Here is a 16,228-nt window from a genome sequence, read left to right as displayed (position 1 = left end):
TTTAGTATACATGTCAAGTAAAAGTAAACGGAGGAAGTAGTATATAACATTTAAAGTGTAAACAAGATACCATATTGATTAATTTTCAACTCCTCTGAGTAAATAAAGTACCACTTTAATTAGCAGCTAAAAGAATATCCATAATTTTGCTATGTTGGTTCAAGATGTGCTTTCTAAGATCAGAGGCGGATCTAGAATTTAAGTTTTATGGGTTTAATATATAAAGTTTTTAGCATTGAACCCATTTTATTTTTAAAGTTATAGGTTCATATTGCTATATATTGTAATATTAATAAATTTTTACACATAAATTTATGCTCCGCGCAAAAAGTACTGGATTCAGTTGAACCCCGTACCAATGCCTTGCATCCGCCTCTGTCTAAGATTCACCTTAGAAAAATAGAAGAATTGACACAAATAGTCGCACGCCCAACCACTTAAACTAAAAACAACCAGTAAAAATATAATATATGCATAATTTATATGTTATATGTGTATAATTATGTATAATTAATGTATAATCTATGAATATGCTAGAAAAAATAAACAATGAATATGGCCGACTATTTGTGTAAAGATGAATTTTAGTATTATTTGCTCATTTGTTCGAAAAAAAATATCGTCTCTTTTCATTTCACCTCTAGTCACCAAATATATTAACACAATTAAAAAAAGTCTAATCAACGAAAATAAGATATTTCTATTACACTCAAACCTTTCTATAACGTTCTTTCTTTATAACATCATTTAATTATAATGGTCAAGTTTATTTTGGAGCCGATTTTCACGTATCTTCTATTATATGTTCTCTATAATATCATTTCGTTATAGCAGATAAAAATATCAGAACAGACGACTCTATTATAAAGAGTTTTGACTGTATAATAAAATTGATTGGATAGTAATACCTCGTTAGCTCGTGGTTGCAACATTTTGTCTATTTGTTTGAACTTCGTTGCTCGAGCTGCCATTGTCCAAGGTGTTGAATTGGGTAATTCTTATTGTAACAACTAATTTTGGTTTTACTAACTAAGTATTAAAATAATAATTTCAAGATGCCAAAAAAAGGATACCAAGTAGCCAGTTCAAATAAAATAAGAAAAACTTTTTTTTTTTTTGTATTAATGTTACCTCTTGATATTGATGACCTTGCCACTTAAGACAGGAAGCTATCTTTACACCGGCTAAAATTAAAATTAAGTTGGCGAACCTAAACCCGTCAAAATGGGATAGGCACGTCAAATAAGCCCAACCCAACTAGATAGTTGGGTGGGATGGGCTCAAATATTTCCTAGTCAAAATTAAGGTAAAAATTGCACGGGGCGCCCTATTGGGTCGCCCCCATTTAACCTATACCTATTTTTTTTAAAAGTTTTAACTTGTACCTACTTTTTAAACAACTTCAGCCCCACTTCTCCTCCTCAAAGTTATATCCGCCCTCAAACTCTTTCTGAAGTCGCACTACACAGATTGTATTTCTGTCAGTGCAGAAGAAATAAATAAGAAAAAAATAGGAATATACAGTGCAATTTCGCATCATAAATGCCTCTCCTAAGAATATCGAAGTCTTGTTGCTTGATTGAATGGTGGCAATAGATGATTTGTTAAATGTTGATACAGCTGGTTTATGACGAAGCTACACATCTTATTTGATAATGCAAGGAATTAGCAGCAACATATTGGTGTCAAGTCTTATTGTAATTCTTCGATTCTTCAAATGTTGGGATGGCATACCACAACGTTTCCGTTTCATCAAGAGCAATTTCCATTAACTGTTGCATAATCCATCAATACAGTAAATTACTTTCATTGCTTGTTTCGATGTTCAGTGATGGAGTTCAATAAGATGACGCTGGAAATCTTCTCGAAGTTAGAGCAGAAATGGTTGTATCATTATGAAGGGAAGAAGACTCTAGAGCTGAAGTTCGTCAATTACAAACAACTCTAAAGCTGAAGTTCGCCAGTTACAAAACAAAAACTTCAGCTCTAGAGCTGAAGTTCGCCAGTTACAAAACAAAAACTTCAGCTCTAGAGCTGAAGTTTGTCAGTTACAAAACAAAAACTTCAGCTCTAGAGCTGAAGTTCGCCAGTTACAAAAACAAAAACTTCAGCTCTAGAGCCGAAGTTCGTCAGTTACAAAAACAAAAACTTCAGCAATTACAAACAAAAACTTCAGCAAATAGAGAACAAAATTTCAGCTACTATGCTTAAGTTCAGCAATTACAAACAAAAATTTCAGCACACTTGCTACTTCAGTCCCGCCTACTAGAATGCTGAAGTTTTGCGTGATTGTCTTTGCTACTTCAGCCCTGTATGCTGAAGTTACGCGAAAAAGTGGGGACGCTTGCAATTTTTTTTGCAAAGCGGGCACAAGTTAAAACGTGACCCAAAAAGCGGGTATAGACGCAAATGCCCCAAAATTAAGGGAGAAATTCAAAAATAGCCAGATTTACAAGTGATCATTCAAAATAGCCACAGTTTCAAAAGTAATCGAAATTTAGCCACTTTTCATGTAAAGATAAATCTAAACGAAAACACTGTTCAAAATCCGGAAAAATACTCCAACATAATATACTGGAGTTCCAGTATAATATACCGGTCCAGCATAATATACTGGAGTTTGGAGCACCGGTGCTACTGTCTCCAGTATATTATACTGGAGCCAGCAAAGTATACTGGTCCAGCATAATATGCTGGAAGTTCATACACAGGTGCACTGAACTCTAGTATATTATGCTGGACCGGTCTCTGTTGTAGCAAATAGTGGTTATTTTTCAATGACTTGGCAAACACCGGCTATTTTTGAATGACAAGTCCGAAAACTGGCTAGACTGTGCTATTTTAACCAAAATTAAGGGTGACCAACATCTGCTTCTGTGGCTCCGCACCTGCGGAAAATTCATCGCATGTGCGGATTTTTGTTAAGACCAAAATTTTCTGCTTCTGTGGTCCTCAAGGCGCACCTGCGCTCCCGCTTCTACACGCAATAGGGCGCTTTAGCACTCCCGCTTCTACGGTAGCTGACCGCACCTCCAGTCCCTCACAACTTACTGAAAGTCCGCTTATGCGAACGAACAGTCGATTATGCGGGTTCGCACTGATAAGTGGGGATTTTAACCTATTATTTTCTTTTTTTACTTGCATTTTGGGATTAAAATGCGTGAAGGTATTCCCGAAAACTGATGAAATATGCTTGCTTGCAAGGATTGTTCACAATGAGCCAAAGTAGCCATGATCAACACATAAAGGAGTCAAAACTTGAACAAAGACCAAGACTAGGCTAAGAGTTGGGGAACACGGACCGCGACAGAAAAGTGCGACCGCGAAAGTATCAACGCGGACGCGGTCATAATTACGCGGTCGGCGAAATAGATAATAGTAAAGGTTATTTTTTGCCACAAATATGAACGCGGACCATGTCAGAAAGAGGCGGTCGCGAAGTACCATCGCGGTCGCGATTGGAATTCAATGGACCACGGTTCCAAGATTCAGAGAGTTTACAAGTGAGGCAAAAGTGAGAAGGGCGGTCCGCGTCCAAATTACGCGATCGCAGAAGTCTCTCACGCGGACGTGGTGGAAAGTACACGGTTCGCTAATCAAGGTTCATCCTAGACCCAGATGTGAAGAAACGTGTGTCACACCTTCTTTTTACCTACACTCCCCTAAAGGGTATAAGGGAGTTTTTCCAATTAAAGGACAATCAAAACGGAATTATTTCATTTAAAGATTCAGAGTCGCCATTTGGGATAATTTATGGTGCCCCAAGTCACCGGTTCAAATCCCGAATCGAGGAAAGGACTGACTCTGTTTAACAGTCCGCGAACCAGAAATCCAAGTAAGGAATTCTGTTAACCCTGGAGAAGGTGTTAAGCATTCCTGAGTTCCGTGGTTCTAGCACGGTCACTTAACTGTTATATTCGGCTTAATTATCTAATTTTAGAAAGACTTTTAAACCTATGTGCATTTTAGCTTTAAACCGCTTTTAATTATTTTAAGGAAGGTTTCAACGTCATCTAAAACACGCCTTGAACCACGTCACATGAAATGCACCCGCAGTCTACGAGACATTTTATTTAACGTTGTTGAGATTTGGGTTTGGGTCACATGAAATGCACACCCGAGTTTAGGAAAGTAAATTATTAAAATAACGCGCCTAAAGCAACTACAACCAATTATGGATTAATTAATTGCTAAGTCAGAAACTTCATTGTAAAGAATCATGAATTATGGAAATTAATTTGGTGAAGGGAAGACAATAATGAATCACTACATCAGTTTGTGAACAAGCAAATTATATTAATGTTGGGAAGGCTAGTGCCTTATAAACATGAATACTTTAGAGCCAAATTTGTAGTTAGTCTCCAGATCGTGAATTGAAGTCCATTACATTGATTCTAGTGAACTGCTAGCTACGGGCGGACTTTAAATTAGCATGATCAATATAGTCTCATGTCAAGGTCTAGCATAAATCTGCATGAACTTCTCTTTCCACATCGAGGATCCAAAGACTGACCAAAACCCAGTTTTCCAAACCTTTTTTCTTTCTTTCTTTAGGAACCTATATCTACTTTAAACGTATAAATCTGAGCTAGTACCAATCAATGAATATCACACATATTAATTTAAACTAGCAAGTGAACTAGCTCGACAAACAATGAAACTTCAATTAAAGACAGACATTCCACTTCAAAATATCACAAGCAGGAAAGAATTCACACTAACTCTCATTCAACCATCATAACAAAAACTAATAGATAAAGGGTAGGATAGTGACGGACCTCAAAACAAAACAATTTTAAATTTGAACATGTTTAACACCCGAAAGTTTGAATAGCGGCAACCGTCGAACTACAAACCGGATCCGCTCAAACGCAGAACTCGAACGGCAACCTCGCCTCAATCCAAATCGTAAACCCAATCGGACGTGAACGGCGGCCGAGATTCCGACCTCAACAGCCCCTCAATCAATTTCCCCGAACGAAGAATCAAAACAGGGACTGGATCTTCTTTTTTTTTTTTTTGATTTTTTTTCGAATTAAATCAAACTAAAAAAAAAGCTGAAATCAAAGATGGAAAACCAAAGCTACTCATTTTTGTTCTATACTTCCCCTCTTCGTTCCTTTTCGTTTTCCCTGTCTCTGTTTTTGTGTGTGTATTCAAAGATGAAGAAGAAGATGAAGTTCTGGAGGGTCGTTCGCCTATTGCGGCGCTGCTCCTTCTAGGATATTAGGCTTTCATTTCTTTGTGTTCTCCTCCCCGCCTTTTTTTTTAAGCATTACTTTATAGTTAGAGTCTAGGTTTAGGTGTATTTTTGTGTATTTTGCCGATTAATTTTTAGGTCTTTTGTGTATTAGGTCCTTAGGGTCTTTTTGTTTGTTTTTAATTCCAAAGAAGAGTCTCCCTAGGCTTAATGGACTAATCCGAATTGGGCCTAGAATTGAGTTCTAAAACTCTTAAAATTATGATCCAACATCTTAATCGACTCCTTTTAAAATAAGATAAAAATATTATATAATGCAAAAGTTAACATGAAACTATTATATATTTTTTGTATTTTCAAGATTATGTAAAGATAAAAATAAGGTACTATTTTTGTATATTTTTTATTTAAATTTATGAAAGATACATAAGCTAAAATATTTTTTGTAATTTTCCATTTTTATGACGAAAATAAAGGAAAGAAGTCAAAAATAATTAAAATAGCTATATTATGCCTAAATTAAATATTTACATGCTAAAATATAAAAAATCTTGGGGAGGGTCAAAAATTACATGTCTACAACGTGTATACCGCGATACCAAGTGTGCGGACGCGGTCAAAACTACGTGGACGCAAAACCTCCATATGGGCACTTTTGTCCGAAAATTTCAGCTTAGTATAAATTGATCTTTTTGACATTTTTAGGTCATGTGATGTTCTTGATGAGTACGTAAGACGACTAGGTTTTCCTATTTGGGCAATTTTGTACAAGATTTACCTTATAACATTTGATTTCCATTTAATTTAGTATTATGGATTTTCTCTTTTCATTATCTTTGATTTCTGCTATTTTCATGAGTAGCTAGTGTGAGTATTTAATGGGTCTTGAATTTTAGGGCATGAATGTGTACGAGTTAGTGAGTTTTAGCCTAGTTCTTGCTAGAACTATTGAATTAGTGGTTGCAAACACTGATTTATGCATTTATGACTTAGTCTCTATTTGAAAAAGAGGGACTGAATCTAAGAAAACTAGGCTACCAAGGATTTGGCTTTTTTAAACTTTTGAAGTTCAAGAGGTTATTAAACCAAAATAATGGTAAATAACATATTTGGGCAAAGAAACACATGTGCTGCTTACGTGTAATCTCCAAAGAGATGCTTAGTTGAAACTTGCCAATTTATAAAATTGTGCAGCGCCATGATCGATGGTATGAGGATTTGCACCAACGAAAGATATGTTATTCAAGTAACCAACTGAATGATTAAGGGAATCCTCAAGTCCATAAGTGTTTTGCATAATCTATACTATATTAAAAGCACGAAGGCTCTTAGCGAAATGTTGTTTGTTTTTTTTATTCTTCAAGAATAGATTTTATATTGGACAATACTGTAATTTAAGTTAATTTCCGATTATTTAGGACTTCAAAATCAACTAAAATTTTTATTATTAAATTTTCCTTATTTTAGACAAGAGGGGTTGCTCTGATGGTAAGCAACCCCCACTTCCAACCGAGAGGTTGTGAGTTCGAGTCTCCCCAAGAGCAAGGTGGGAAGTTCTTGAAGAGAAGGATGCCGGGGGTCTATTTGGAAACAGTCTCTCTACCCTAGGGTAGGGGTAAGATCTGCGTACACTATACCCTTCTCAGACCCCACTAAGTGGGATTATACTGGGTTGTTGTTGTTGTAAATTTTCCTTATTTGAACTTTGAATAAATTCCTAGCATTTAGATTACATAAATCTTTTTCTTATTTTACTCGTGTAAATTAATAGCTTCTCCTTACATGTACATTATATATTTACTTATCATAATAGATCTATTTTAAGTCTTTAAATATTGAAGTTGACTATATATACAATCTAAACGAAACATATAGAGACACATTAGTAAAAAAGTATCTTTTAGTAAGTATCAAACAACATGCCTACATTTGAAAATAATAATAATTTATTGTAATAATAAATATTACAATATACTTTAAGTTTTTTTACATGTTGTAATATATAGTTATATCAAATCAAAAGCTCAATTACAATATTGGATAAGTAAAGCATATATATGATACTCTAATTTATAAATTGAAATTAACAGCAATAAATTATACTGTAATTTATAAGAAATTTTAAGTTAGTTTTAAGTAAATCTTCCTACAGATTTCCTTATTTAATAATGTAAGATGTCTTAATATTTAAATTTTAGAATTAATTAATATAATTATAATACCTTATATGTTACTCTTTAGAATATTGATAGAATTTTATCCAGTATAAAATTTATTTTTAAAGAGTAAAAATGTCGATTAAAATTGTGTGAAATTAATTTTGAATGAAAATTCAATACAAAATATTGATCGATTTTTTTATCCTCTAAACATATATTTTACCTTAGACAAAATTATCATTCAATTACTTTGATATAAACTAAAATTTTGCTTATTAAATCTTTTTTTTATTTTAGCTATGTAGGAAACACTAATATTTACTCTTTTTAACCTAAATTATTGGCAGTATTTAACTGAGCACGAAGTTTAAAAAAGACGATTTTTTTTAAAATTTATTGTCTAAACAAGCCACAAATATTTATGCAGGCATAAATCATCTTTTTAAGAGTAAATTAAAAAGTCTAACATTAAATTATTTTTAAATAAAGAAGTATGAATTTTATTTTTGGGACATATTAGAAAATAAAGTATGACACATAAATTCATGAGACAGAGAAAGTAGGATTTTAAAATCTAAGGTTTTAGCTTATATAAATCATTCATTTAATGAATTAGCGGTAACATAACTATAATTCTTTCCAAAAATGTAGTAAGCCAAATTAAACAACTTTTTTTATATAGAAAAATCATTAGAAAATATAGGTTCAACATTCTCTTAATTGTCTTCAGACAAAACTAAAAAGTACAATAATTTTTTATAGCAAATTAAGCAACTAAGATAATCAATAAATTTGAGTTTCTCATTTCATGACAAAGCAAATACTTATGCTAGATAGATACACGAGATTTTTATCCGTTTAACTGAAGGATCAACATTTTTCACTTTCAGAAACTTACACTTTTTTCTTTCATTTTTTTATTTTATAACTCAAGTATATATTTTATAATAGTTATATAATTTTTTACATACATGAATATGGGTACACGCGCAACGCGCGTATCCTAAGACTAGTTCAGATTATACGAGGGAAAATAAATGATTCCATATTAATACTTCAATACCCTTGCCTAAGTTTTAACAAAGTTATATCAACAAGTCTTGAAGTAGGGGCATTTATAGACATATAATTTTATGAAAATTAATTCATAAAATAAGTTGGGCTATATTTTAAATATATTAGTCCAAATAAATATTATGGGCTAATATAACTGGGTCAATTATATAAGTCCAATATATATGAATTAAATAAATAAGTCTTAATCCATTGGGCTAGCCCATTTAGTTGGGCTACAAATGATGAGCCCGCTTCATTAGGCCCAATATGTCATCTTCCTAGAAGCCCAGTTTGGTGACACGTGTTACATGACATGGCACGCCAAGTCAAATAGAAGAGCCATTGGAATCATGCCACATGTCAAAATGCCAAGGCATGCCAAATCAAATTAAAAGATTAATAAAACCGTGCCACGTGTGCAAGTGACATGTTCTGGCCAATCAAATGCGACCTTGTCACACTTCAATTTGATTGGTCGGGAAGAGTTTGTTCTCATCCTAACTCTTCTCTTCCACAACTATAAATAGGGGTCTTCATAACCTAGAAAAAGGACCAGAAGTTATAACAAGAAGCAAAAAAGAGGCCGTGGATCAAACGCTGCAAATTCCTCCACAGGTTCCAACCTTCAAGCAATCAAGTTCAAGCTCAAAAACGAAAAAAAATCAAGTTCAAGCTCAATGTTACACCCCATGTTTTCATAGGTGGAAGTATGTCATAAGTAAACTGACATAAGCTCGAAAATGAGATGTTACATTCCGCATTTTCGCATGTTAAAGTTTCGTCGTAAGTTAATCGACGTAAGTTCAGGAATGAGATTTATTTTGGGATTATAAGTATTACGTTATTTCAAAAAAGTGATAAGTAAATTCGTGAAGGTGAGAGGGTAATCAAATCGAAGAAGATGAGTTTCTTCGAAGTTTGACATTTTGGGATAAAATACGGTTCGAGCTATAATATCCAATATTTATGGACTAGTATCATACAAGTCACCACATGAACATGATAGTAAAGTGTATAAAGTGAATAGTCTTTTAAGTAAATTGAGATAATTCTTAATTATGTGGATAATTGGTTAATTATTGGTTAATGAGGAATTAATAAATTAAGTATGGAATTAATTAATATATTGTTGGATAAGATTGACCATCCTAAAATGCGGCAGCAGCATAAGAGTCTTTAAGTGACTCTTAGATCATCTTTCTAGGTGTCACTTTGAAAGGAATCCTTGCCTAAACCATAAAAAGCTCCAAAATTTACAAAGTATATGGAAAAGGGTAAGCTACGGGAATTAATTCACAAAGAAAGCTTAGGATTAGGATTAATTCACATAAGTCACATAAGATTGGGATTTATTTCACAAAGAAAGCTATGGGAATTCTTAGATTAGCAAAGGAATCCGTACGAAATTATACTGCGTAATAGCAACGAGATTTTGCGATTTTAAGGGAGTACAGTGCAATCTTTCTCAAGAATATCATGCAGATTTTTCCCTACTTCGATCCGCCGTTTCATGATTTGTCACAAAAGACGTGTGTTGGAAGGATTATCAAGAGAATCGGCTCAGGTATGTTAAGGCTATCCTTTCTTTCTTTTTGGCATGATCTATACGACACAAGCGAAACTAACAAATGCACAATTTTCATAAATGACTCTATTCATAGAAATACTAGAGATGCTTATGTTCTTGATTCCCCATGTGTCATATTATTCTATCATCTGTTCATGGATCTCAGAAGATAAGTAAGTTGATAAAGTTTATTTCATGATATTAATGAGAGGCATAATGGTCTTGTGACGTACCGAGAGATTTTATTAACGTATTTCATATGCATTTCATGTATTTATACATGCACATTGACCCATGACCAGACGACGTTATATACGCATATATATGTATATGGGATATGGGAAAAGGTTACGGCATTATATACATACCACCACCTAATCAGCTGGCATACGTTGAGGATTTTGCCCACAGTGGCCGAGATGATAGGATGGGATGCCCTCAAGGGCCTGATGATGTTATGAAACATGTACCTATGCACAACATGACATTCATATGCATATGCATGACATTATAATTATTTCATGAGTTACAGAGTTATCCAGACTTATAGGTTGAGTCATTTACTCTATATTTCTTCCATGTTTGTTATGTGCTTATTTATGTGCTTTACATACTCGGTACATTATTTGTACTGACGTCCCTTTTGCCTGGGGATGTTGTGTTTCATGCCCGCAGGTCCCGATAGACAGGTCGAGAGTCCTCCAAGTAGGCTATCATCTCAACGGAAGATGTTGGTGCACTCCATTTGCTTCGGAGTTACTTGTTTTGTCAGTATGATTTAGACGCGTATTGTTTGGTATGGCGGGGCCCTGTCTCGACCTTTATGTTAAGTGTGTACTCTTAGAAGCTTATAGATAGATGTTATGTATACGAATGTTTGTATGGCCTTGCCGACCTATGTTTTGAGTTTACAAATGATCATGTTGGCCTTATATGCCCGTATATCACATGTATAAGTTTTTTTTATCAGGTTAGGTCGTCCTATATTGAGTATTCCCCTATGTTTATTCTAATTAGCCCATGACGGCCCGTTTGGCCATTTGCCAATGAAAGCACAATAAGAAAGATATGTTATGTTGGTACTCGACTGAGTAAGGTACGGGGTGCTCGTTGCGACCCATAGGGTTAGGTATGTGACACTCAAGAATGAAGAATAAATCAAGATTCAAGGAGTACGAGTTCAAATCAAAGTTCGTGCTAGTTGAATTCAAGATCATCGTTAGTGGCAATAATAAAAGTGTTCACGACGGATAAATCAAATTCAAATTCAAGATCAAGCTCAAAGGCCCTTGAATTTATATTGGAAAAGTAGAATTAGAGGATGCATAGAGATTGTAACACTCAAATATTTGAAATAAAATACTACGATTGTTGCGATATTTTCGGTCTTGACTTTATTTTCTCGATATAATTTATTGTTTACACATTTATTATTTCTTAAAGGGCATGAAAAGTTAAAATGTGCGAAGTAAAAAAGAACGAAGAGAGTATTTGCTAAATAGTTAGTGGCAATAAATGAATCAAATTGCAATAAATAAAGGCAATAAGTTAGTAATGTTATAAATATATTATATTATGGATGTTCATTTAGTACTCTGTTGTAAATAAGCTTCCTGAAGAAGCTTATCCATATGGGACTCCACCGTAAATATGTTTATCTATTTAGTACTATATTGGAAATAAGCTTCCTGGAGAAGCTTATCACTTCGGTACCCGGTTATGGATAAACATTACCCCCAGTAGAAGTTTATCCATACCGGGTATAATAAGCTTATCTTTTCAGTACCCAGTTATGGATAAACATTACCCCCGGTAGAAGATTATCCATACCGGGTATAATAAGCTTATCCATTCAGTACTCCGTTATGGATAAATATTGCTCTCAGTAGAAGATTATCCATATCTGGTACAACAGCAGCTTACACAGCAGCTTGTAGCAGCTTGTAGTAGCAGCTTACACAACAACTTATAGTAACTTACACTGCAACTTGTAGTAGCAGCTTACACAGCAGCTTGTAGTAGCAACTTACAGAGCAGCTTCCTTTCTTCTATAAATAGAAAGAGATTTCAGTTCATTATGTACATCAGTTTGAGTTCGAATAATATATCAGTTTCTCTCTATACTTGTCTTTACTTTACAGTCTTTATTTTATAACACGTTATCAGCACGAGACTCTGACATCTCGAGAAAATACTTTGAAAGTATTAGAGGTAAGAACTTTCTTTTCCTAAATAATGCCAAATCTTTCTAAACTTGAATTTGTAGCTCTGGATATATCGGGCAAAAGCTACATGTCTTGGGTGCTTGATGCTGAAATTCATCTTGATGCGATGGGTCCGGCATACACCATCAAGGATAAAAATCAGGCATCAAACCAAGATCGTGCTAAAACAATGATATTCCTACACCATCACCTTGATGAAGGCCTGAAAATGGAATATCTCACTATTAAAGATCCAGTCATACTGTGGAATAATTTGAAAGATAGATATGACCACCTGAAGATGGTCGTTCTTCCACAGGCACGTTATGATTGGACTCATCTAAGGCTACAAGATTTTAAATCTATCAGTGAGTATAATTCTGCTATGTTCAGAATTATTTCCCAATTAAAATTATGTGGTGATAATATTACTGATCATGATATGTTGGAGAAAACTTTCACCACTTTTCATGCCTCGAATATGCTCCTGCAGCAGCAATATCGAGAGATGAGATTTAAAAAGTATTCTGAACTTATCTCACATCTTCTTATAGCAGAGCAACATAATGGGCTATTAATGAAAAATCATGAAAGCCGACCTATTGGTTCTTGTCCATTCCCTGAAGTGAATGAGACGAACTTCCACCAAGCTAAACGTGGAAGAGGTCGTGGCCCCAGTCGTGGTCATGGCCGTGGTCGGGGAAGAAACCCCAATCATGGTAATAATAATGCACCAAAGAAGCCTCCTCACCACCAGCAGTGGAAAAGGAAGGAACAAAAGCATGAAGCGGTGCAAGCGCCAAATGTAGAAAATGCATGCTATAGATGTGGAGGAAAAGGGCACTGGTCACGTACTTGTCGTACGCCAAAGCACCTGGTTGAGCTTTATCAAGCCTCCCTGAAGAAGACAGAGAAAAATGCTGAAGCAAATTTTATTTCTGAAGATAATTTAGACTTCATGCATTTGGATGTAGCTGATTACTTTGCACTCCCAGAAGGAGAAATAAGTCATGTAATCGGTAGTGAATCTGTAGAAATGTAAATATTTTAATTTTTGTTGTTTGTAATAGATAGTATGGTTATGTAATTGTTGTACATAAATAAAAGTTATGCTTTGATAATGATGTTTACTATAATATATTTTATTTATGTTATTTTGAAGAATATGGATAACCCTCAAATTATGTTTGGATCAAAGACAAATCATGAAGATATTTGTGTTATTGATAGTGGAACAACTCATGCCATATTCAACGATCAGAAATACTTTTCTTATTTGCATAAGGAAAAAGCAAATGTTTCAACAATTTCTGGTAATATAAGTTTGATTGAAGGCTCCGGAAGAGCCATAATATTTCTGTCTAAGGGAACAAAACTTATTATAGACAATGCATTGTTCTCCTCCAAGTCCCGAAGAAACTTGTTGAGTTTTATAGATATCCGCCGAAATGGGTATCATGTAGAGACAATAGATGAAATGAACAGGGAATATCTTTGTATTACAAAGAATATTTCTGGCCAGAAATGCATTGTAGAAAAGTTACCAACTTTATCTTCTGGCTTATACTATTCAAAAATTAGTACAATTGAAGCACACTCTATCGTAAACCAGAAGTTTACGGATTCAAATACTTTTGTGCTTTGGCATGGCCGTTTGGGCCATCCCGGATCAATAATGATGAGACGAATTACTGAAAATTCGAGTGGGCATCCATTAAAGAACTTGAAGATTCTTACAAATGACGAATTTTCTTGTGATGCTTGTTATCAAGGAAAAATGATCACTAGACCATCACCGATGAAGGTTGGTATTGAATCCCCTGCCTTTTTAGAGCGTATACATGGGGATATATGTGGACCTATTCACCCACCAAGTGGGTTGTTTAGATATTTTATGGTCCTAATAGATGCATCTTCAAGATGGTCTCATGTGTGTCTACTATCATCTCGCAACCTGGCGTTTGCAAAGCTATTAGCCCAAATAATTCGATTAAGGGCACAATTCCCAGATTATCCTATAAAGGCTATTCGCCTTGATAATGCTGGAGAATTCTCATCTCAAGCTTTTGATGATTATTGTCTATCAGTTGGGATAAAAGTTGAACATCCTATAGCTTATGTTCATACTCAAAATGGCCTTGCAGAGTCATTTATTAAACGCCTGCAATTGATAGCAAGACCACTACTTATGAAAACAAAATTGTCCACTACTGTTTGGGGCCATGCTATCTTGCATGCAGCATCACTTACCCGTCTCAGACCGACACATTATAATAAATATTCTCCGTCACAATTAGTTTTTGATCATGAACCAAATATTGTCCATCTACGAATTTTCGAATGTGCTGTATATGTGCCAGTAGCACCACCACAATGTAGTAAGATGGGACCACAGAGAAGGATAAGAATATATGTTGGGTTTGAATCACCCTCTATTATTCGCTATCTTGAACCATTGACAGGAGATTTATTTACTGCTCGATTTGCAGATTGTCGGTTTGATGAAACAAATTTCCCACAATTAGGGGGAGAGAAAAAGGAAATCAAAAGAGAAATTGTGTGGAAAGTTTCATCATTATCTCACTTTGATCCCCGTACCCCTATATGTAATCAGGAGGTCCAGAAGATCATCCATTTACAGAATATAGCAAATCAAATGCCAGACGCATTTACTGATTTGAAAAGGATAACTAAGTCACATATCCCAGCAGAGAATGTGCCTATCCGAATTGATGTCCCAGTAGGACCATCTACTAGCATGAGAGCTAGTGAACCTAAAGCACGCCTGAAGCGTGGTATGCCTTTGGGTTCTAAGGATCGAAATCCTCGAAAAAAAAATCGACAAATGATCAAAACGATACTATGAAGGGATCTCCTGAAGAGACCCAAAATCTGATTAGTTCTAAGATTCCTGAAGAAATCTATGAACCCGAAGCTCATGTGAGTGAGGAACTTTTAATAAGTTCGAACGGTGATGGGATTAATTTAAATCGATTTGAAATAGTGGTGGATAATATTTTTGCATATAATGTTGCACTTAATATTATGCAAGATAGTGAGGATCTTGAACCTCGATCTGTCGAAGAATGTCGACAAAGATCTGATTGGCCAAAATGGCAAGAGGCAATTCAATCGGAATTGAAGTCACTTGCTAAAAGAGAGGTCTTTGGACCAGTAGTCCAAACACCTGCTGGTATAAAACCAGTTGGTCATAAATGGGTTTTTGTGCGAAAAAGGAATGATAAAAATGAAGTTGAAAGATACAAAGCTCGCCTTGTTGCACAAGGATTCTCACAACGACCTGGAGTCGATTTTGATGAAACATATTCACCTGTTATGGATGCCATAACATTTCGATATCTCATCAGTTTAGCACTACATGAAAAGCTTGAAATACATCTAATGGATGTAGTTACAGCTTATCTGTACGGTTCACTTGATAATGAAATTTATATGAAAATTCCTGAAGGATTTAAAATGCCTGAAGCAAAATCTCAGGAAATGTATTCAATCAGATTACAAAGATCTTTGTACGGTTTAAAGCAATCTGGGCGCATGTGGTATAATCGCCTTAGTGAATATTTGCTGAAAGAAGGTTACATAAATGATGTTATTTGTCCATGTATTTTTATAAAGAAAATGACATCAGAATTTGTTATACTTGCTGTTTATGTTGATGACATAAATCTTGTTGGAACTCCAGAAGAGCTCCAAAAGGCAATTGAATATCTTAAGAAAGAATTTGAGATGAAAGATCTTGGAAAGACAAAACTTTGTCTTGGTCTGCAAATTGAACATTTAGCAGACGAGATCTTTATCCATCAATCTGCCTATACAGAAAGGGTCTTAAAACGCTTTTACATGGACAAAGCGCACCCATTGAGTACACCAATGGTTGTTCGATCACTTGAAGTGAATAAGGATTTGTTCCGACCTCCAGAAGAGGACGAGGAACTCCTTGGTCCCGAAGTACCCTATCTCAGTGCAATTGGTGCACTAATGTATCTTGCTAATGCTACAAGGCCTGACATAGCATTTTCTG

This window comes from Nicotiana sylvestris, chromosome 7, assembly GCF_000393655.2.
Source record: "Nicotiana sylvestris chromosome 7, ASM39365v2, whole genome shotgun sequence".
Lineage (NCBI taxonomy): Eukaryota > Viridiplantae > Streptophyta > Magnoliopsida > Solanales > Solanaceae > Nicotiana > Nicotiana sylvestris.
Note: the sequence above shows the minus strand (reverse complement) of the source record.